Here is a 7,892-nt window from a genome sequence, read left to right as displayed (position 1 = left end):
CTCAGTTTGTGAACCCTGCCAGAGTCTAGGATTTGGAAACATTTACTCTGTGCTGGGGGCAGGAGAAATGACAAGGTGTATCCACTATATGTCCAGGCAGTCAGTACATGTTCTTGATCTGACCCTCTCATAGCCCACCCTAGTCAGCTTCTAAGTATGATGTCCACCTAGAGGGAGGAGGAGGAGGAGATGAATAATAATGCTTATACCTGCTTGCCCCTTTTTGAGGAGTGGGGTAGAACAGAGGGATTTGTGTTCATGTGCACACTTTGCATGGTAGAATCCCTGGTGGGAGCCCGGGATCACACAGAGGTACTACTGTTTATAAGGGGAGCAGGGACAGTTGATCATGACATATTTAGGCCCATTCCATGCCAACCTCCTGGATGCTAATGATCATGATCAAGGAGTAAGGACTGTAAATTAAAATCCAGATCCTCCTCATAACAATGATACAGCTCCTGGCACACACAACCCTTGTCTGCATGGTATGAATAAGCTATGGGCTCTCACACAGTGGGAATGAATGCATAAGTAGTGTAGTCAGGGGAGTAATCTTGATACAGGAGAACTGGAAAAATGAAAATGGCAATGCTTCCACATTGTTCTGACTGCGTAACTGACTTGGCAAAACAGTTATCAAAAAGGGAACCATGAGTAAGCAGTTACACTGCAAATGTTCTCCACTAATACTGCACGTAGGTAGAAAGAAACTTCTATCTGCCATGCTGCAGTTCTTCATTAATATGAACACTCAGCTAATGGGGTACACTCCTTTCTTTAACAGCTCATGCCTTAATACATTACTTATGAAATAAGGAACAAATTGTGCCATTTAACTTTTGCGAGTACGCAAGCGCGCACACACACACACACACACACACACACACACACACACACACACACACACACACACACACACACACACACACACACACACACACACACATGCGCGTGCGCGCCCACACACATACACCTCATTCTGACAGCACTATATGCCCTGCAATTCACTGGCTGAATAGTATAGCAATTCCTACATCATACAATGCTCTTATCTCAGTATTGCACTATAGCTTAGGCGGCAACCATATGCTCTGAGTAATGCAGGCAGGCATATTACATGTTCTCTTCGCCTTACTGTTGTTACATTCAATAATCCACTGTATAAATGCATGCACATTTTAATTTAAATGTCAATTCCCAGGTTATTCAGATTTTTTTAATTCCTTGCAATATTTTCAGTAAGGGACAGTGTATGTTTTGTGCCATTTTTATATACAATATGCATCTATTTACAGCATAAATGCTTCTGAAAATCATTTTCTCCTTTCTTTCTTTGACTAATAGCTTCTGCCTTGCATCGGAAAGAATAAGCATTTTACTGGGACATCTACTTTTCCAAGAAAGTTTTCTATTTTCTGCTAAAAAGTGTTGCCAATTTGTTTTACATATATTTCCTTGAATTTTCAAACCTCTGTTTAATGAGATTTAGAAAGCTTATCTCAGGCTTTGGACACAGTCATTTAATTTTACTTTCCATGCTGAAACAGTTTAAACTAAAAATTTGGTAAGCTATGATGCACTCATCTTGGAGACTTGCAAATAAAAAATGCAGCGCATTCTATATGCTTTGCATTATACTCATCTGAACTCATTTTTATTCAGCGTTGTGACAAATACTGCTTTCACCTAATTAACTTATTCCCATCTGGGTAGCTCAGTGGCTTACTCTACTAAAGCCTGTCACACTCACTTGTATCATACAGTCACAGAAGCTGCACATTCTCCTTATTGTTATTCGTTTGAATATGCAATGACTTTATCATGGTTTGAATGGAGCCTTCTGTAATCAATAAATGAATCTCATTGAAAAATCCTAAGTGTTTCAGCCACATATTCTGATGGCTGCATTATTTGTTTATAACTTTTCAAAGACATCAAGGAAGAGTTTCTTCCTAACTTTTTAATGCCTGTATGTTTATCAGTAATATATTGCTAATCTATGACTTCTGGATTCATGAGATACAAGTTATATCAAGTACTCAACATTGAACTAAAGCATTTGCCTAAATTAGAAAGAAGATTATCCATACAAATTTATGTTTTCTGGGTCAGGATTCATACCATTAGCCAATGATATTTCTCTGTACTTCTGAATTCATCTGCTGAGCACTTTCACATGTACACACGGGTCCTTCCAGTCTGTAACATATTACACATGCTGTTGATGATGCACGATTTCATACAAGAGATTCTGGAAAGTGATGGTTATGACCGAAGCATGGATCCTAGTTTGCTTTTAGTTTGATACTGCAAAATGCACAGGTGGTAACACCCTTTAAGAACATAGACACATAGGAACATTCCTACAAAAGCAATTATTGGGTCTATAAGATGCCTAACCATATAAAGTAGATACACTTAAAATGTCTTGCTGCCCTTCTCAAACACTTAACAATATTCACTTCATAAACCTAACATGGGTTATGTATAAAAACCCTAGTGTAAAGTTGTGTTCACCCATCCCATCATCAAAACTAGCCTTAAAGGTAGCTAAATGATGCTGTGTTTGACCTCTAGTAGTAACTTATTCCATTGGCTGGGAATATATTGAATTAGGAAGCCAAACTTCCCATATGGCTTGTTTATTTGTTGGTGTAGATTTAGATCACTGAGTTTATTCTTATATCCTGTCCTTTCTATCTGCAGTCTGCACAGTCACTTACAAAATAAGTCCACTATCAAACAATAGACATTACTGGTGTCTATATGCAATCTAATGAACACATCAATTTATGACTGAAACCATATATGTTATGTATTAATGTTTAACCTTCTGTTTGTTACTCTTTTGTGCCAAATGTCAGGTATATGTAGGTTGTATTTCACTAAATGTGGCCAAAGCAAATTTTTCTTGTATGTTTCTAACTGTATTATGTCTGTATCTCTGAAAGTAATTGTGGAGCTTTTTTCCATGGGTCTCTGCTTAAAATGGGCTCTGTTCCAGTCGGACTTTCCTGGTAAACAAATGCTAAGTAAATAAAATAAATAGTGTTTATAGAGCAGCTCATTTTTTGGAGAAACAGGAAGTCAAATAGGATCCTGGTGTTTCACAGCTCAAAACGTGACACTTGGGTAACCACACACAGCCAGTAGGTTATGTGGTATAAGGAAAGTCATGCTAATCTCTCGGCAGAGTTAGCAGATTTAATGGTTAGTTTTCTTGGTTAGATATCTTGAGGGCCTTACCAGCTGAGTGATATGCTTGGATTTGTGCATAATAAATTGGGTATTGTATTCAATGATGGGTCTGTTATGTTGAAAGTATCCTCATACATCTCAAGTATATTCCTGAATCAATGCTGAATTTTGTTATCGGTACTTCGGCAAAACACCTGTATCAGAACTTTTCTATTAATTCTATGAAAAATTGAATTTGTTACCATGATGAATGTCTCAAGTATTTACAGAAAATCAGAACTGATCTATTATATTCCATCAAAACATTTAGACATTAATCAATGCCTATAAGGAAATAACTGGTACAGGCATGCTGTGACCTTCTCGTAAGTTATATCTGATTAGGGATTAGAGGTAATTTGTAGTGTCTCTGTTTATTTGGTAGTTTATACTATTCAGACAGCTCAGCAAAATGGAATCAGTCGAGTTAGAACAAACTGCATTTCACACATCTCTGGTAGAATCATTAGTTTCTACTATGGTTCCTCAATTTAACATCTCCTACTTTTGTAAATGCAATGTTCAAATAAACGTAAATTTTAATAATCATCTTTTTCTTTTTTTTTTTTTTTGATCAGTTAAGCAATCAATCTTTTTGCTCTTTATTAACCATGTAAATGTCATAAAACCAAGGTACCTGTTGCCATGGGTATCTTTGCAGCATATTACATAACTTGGTAAAGGAAATACAGCATACAACCTAATGATGTGGTAATCAACCTAACTTTCTGATGAGTACACTAGCTTTCAGATAGTACACTTCTTGTTCAATTTTAAAGGGCTTTACTATACTGCCAACACAGTCAAGATCAGATTAAAATTATTGGCTACATTTCCCATGCCTTGGGTCTGTGACACTCCTTTGATAATTTTGGAGTGACTAGAGCTTTACAATTAGAACACTTCACACTGACACATTTATGATAAAATATATTGCTATGGAGAGCATGTTTCTTGCACTCACATGCATCTTGATAAATTACATCATCAATTCTCAAGTCAAGTAACAATAGATAAGGAAGGAAATACTTTGCTTTTGGCAAAACACATATCCTTTTCTCTACCGCCTTGCAAAATTAAATAAATAAATAAACACATTAACTATAACACAGTGCTCAAAAATGTGATATTAGCATTTTCACTTAAAATTCTGAATTCAGTAACTCATCTGTTGAGATATATAGTGTAATTTCATCCAAATTAAGTTCATTTACTCATGGTTCCATTGAAATGTCAATAAAAGAAAGCTTACCCTGGGATTCAATAAAATTTCTCTGATATAATGCCAGTATTTCAGTGTCTGTGAACACAGTGTCGGCAGACACAGAAATACATAGGGGACCAGGAAAGCAATGCAGGGGGTGTGTGACAGGTTCTGTGACACACCCCCTGCATTGTAAAGGTGCAGTACGACAGCTCACAACCTGCTAAAGCAGGAAATGTGGACAAAGGCACAAATAATGGGGGGGACAAAGCCTTAAAAATAGGGACACTTCTTAAATATTGCTCTCACAAACTTAGAAAGTACATCACCATTGCCATACCTTACAAGGGCCGGTGATGTTCCTTACCTTAGAAGTACCTTGGGACACCCTTCATCCTGTAAGCTCTGTGGCACGTGCGATAAATGCATAACACTGTAGTAGCAGTAACTATATAGGTAGGGATTCTAGTATCAGTCCTAGCAAGTATGTGTGTGTGTGTGTGTGTGTGCGTGTGTGTGTGTGTGTGTGTGTGTGTGTGTGTGTGTGTGTGTGTGTGTGTGTGTGTGTGTGTGTGTGTGTGTGTGTGTTGGGTTGGATGACAAAGGTAAGTGACAGAATGCGCTGCTGTGCTACTAGACAGCATACCTCTCTACATATGTGAGCCAGACATCTGGACAAAACCATGAGTAATTGGGTGACACAGGCCTAAATATACGATCCAGTATAACTATTTGCCTTACAAACCTGGAAGGGTGATACAATAACAGATTTTGCATTAATGTGCATTTTTCGCTAGGGTATGAAGTCTGAGAGACTACAATCCATCAATATTTACTGACTTTAGACTATCTTGGCTTGGCAATGATTTGCCAGACAACCACTATTTCAGAATAAAGATACCACAAATATGATGTAAACCTGTGTACATTCTGCAATAGCTCTGTACAGTTGTGATGTATGGTAGGCACAATGTAGGTTACTCCAACCTGTGTACTGTTCATATGTGTGGCCCCCTGTACATGACCTGTCCAGCTTCCCAGAAGTAATGGATATTGACATCTGGACAGGTGTAGCTGACATGCAAAATAGTTGGCACTGTATTTCATGGAACATGGCCCTGTCTGCCACAGTACTGTACCTAGACCACTAGGACACAACCGCCATGAGAAGTTGCTGGCCACATTCTGACAGTATTCCCCACACATATGCATAGCTCATTGACCCCTGCATATTATGGACATGCAACAAGTTTTCATGTTGATTGGGACAGCTCTGGCAATGCGTGTTCTGCTGCTATTACCCTACAAATTTACATGTTACTGCATTTCTATGTGAATATGGGTGTGGGGGGGGGGGCACGCCTGTCAACAGCACACATTTGCACAGACCGTGCTGATATTGGCTTTACATTTTGGTTTCATTGAGCATAGTATTGTGCCCTGTCTTGGAGAATAGAAGCATATCACTAGAGACCACAGATTAGATTATAATGCCATAAAACTGAGTTTCAGACTTCTTACCCTTCAGAGTCTTACTGCAAATGCAAGGCCTGCTGTGATATCACTGTGTAAGTCTGTAGGGGGGGTATTCCATCATTGTTGCCATTTGTGTGCCTTTGCCAGATATTCCTTTATGGTTTTCTATGGCTGATTTGCTGTGTGAGTCTGGGGTTGAGTATGGGATCCCCACAGTGATCTCCATCCATGTGACCTATGACCCCCCTTAGTTGGCTCCCTGCATATACTGTAATGGGATTTGTCACCTTAAATGATACTGCATAGTGTAGGGAAGCCAGTATTGTGCAGACATTTCCTGGTGTCCCACATAGCTGTCAGTTGTCTTCAGTTGTCTTCTGCTATCCCAGTAGGCCACCCCATTCCCTTATATGCATGCAGCATTACCATAGATATGCTACCAAAACATACTAATCCATTCATTTATTGTTAAGAAGACTGGCTTACCTTGTGCCTGCTGCAGTTGTGAGGATGGTGCTTGAGGGCTGCCTATGGTGGATGCGCACAGTACACTGCCTCTACATGGTAAGTTACAAGTAATGTGATGTGTGTGTCATCCATTTTACTGTGTGTGCAAGTCAGAGGGAGGTGTCAGTCCCTGGGTCCCTACAGTATCAGTGTGTGTGCTATGTGTTGCCTCTTTGCCAAGGCCTGGGCATACTAGGCATGCCTCCGTCTGTCTATGGGAGCAGGCTCAGGGGTTTCCTCTTCTGTGTCCCTCTGTGCCTGTGGGGACCTTGGCAATGGTGTGGGGGGCTGTGTGGCCCTTCCCCATGCTGTTCGTGCTTCAGCTATTTCCACAGGATCATATTGTGTAGCATGGCATATACTATGAACATGTGTGCACATGTGGCTGAAAAGTACTGCAAGGCTCCACCAGATATGTCAAGGCAGTGGAACCATGACTTGAGCATCCCAAGCACACACTCTATAATGATCCTTGTTTGTGTGTGCCTCATTATAGTGTTCTTGAGTGGGTGTGTGTGCATTCCTGATATGTGTCATCATTCATGGCTCCAGTGCATAGCCAGCATCCCCCACCAGATGGCCATATGGGATGTCCCCACTGGCAAATGCCTGGTACAGCTGTGACAAATGCCAGATGTGGGAGTCGTGATAGCTTCCAAGGCTGCCAGCACACACATTCATGATAATGCCCTGGGCATTGCACATGATATGGAAGATAATGGAGGAGAAGCCCTTGTGGTTTATGTAGACCCTACCCTGTTCCCCAGGTGGTGCTTTGATGTGGATATGCGTGCAGTCTATCACACCCAGTACCTCCGGGTATTCTGCTACATGATGGAAGAGGTGTATATTGCTGGTCCTCTCCTCATGGGTGTTGGGGAAGTAAATTTGCTTACTGGCATGTGGTAGGATGGCATCCAGGAGCTGGTGGAGTACCCTGGATGCAGATGCCTGTAAGACCCCCATGATGTCCCCAGTAGGTCTTTGGAAAGTACCTGTAGCTAGTATTCTTAAGGCTACACATACCTTGGTATCCACTGGGATGGGTTCCCCTCTGTTGGTTCTGGGTCTGAGTTGAGGCTGGCACAGCTTGGTGATTTGTTGAAGTATATCTCTGTCCACCCTGTAGAGCTCTACTATTTCCAGATCATGTCCCTGGTAAGTTACCCTGGGTCTGAACACTCTTCTCCTCCTCCTTGGTCTGTGGTGGTTGTCAGCATTATCCTCCTCACTGCCCTCAGCCTCTAGCACATACTGATGGATCAAAGCAATGGCAGCCCCTAACATGTTTTCAGTTAAAATTCCCCTGCATGTGTACACCAGTGGTACAGAGTTTGTGGGAAAAAACAGACTGTAAGATGTTTGCATAGTTTATATTGTTGTGCTGCAGATGCTGCCTGTATGATTGGTTGACTATGATTCATTCCACCTGCTACCTATGTTATTTGTACTTGACTGCTTTTAT

Source organism: Protopterus annectens, chromosome 8.part0 (assembly GCF_019279795.1).
Source record: "Protopterus annectens isolate FY-2018-M chromosome 8.part0, PAN1.0, whole genome shotgun sequence".
Classification (NCBI taxonomy): Eukaryota; Metazoa; Chordata; order Ceratodontiformes; family Protopteridae; genus Protopterus; species Protopterus annectens.
Note: the sequence above shows the minus strand (reverse complement) of the source record.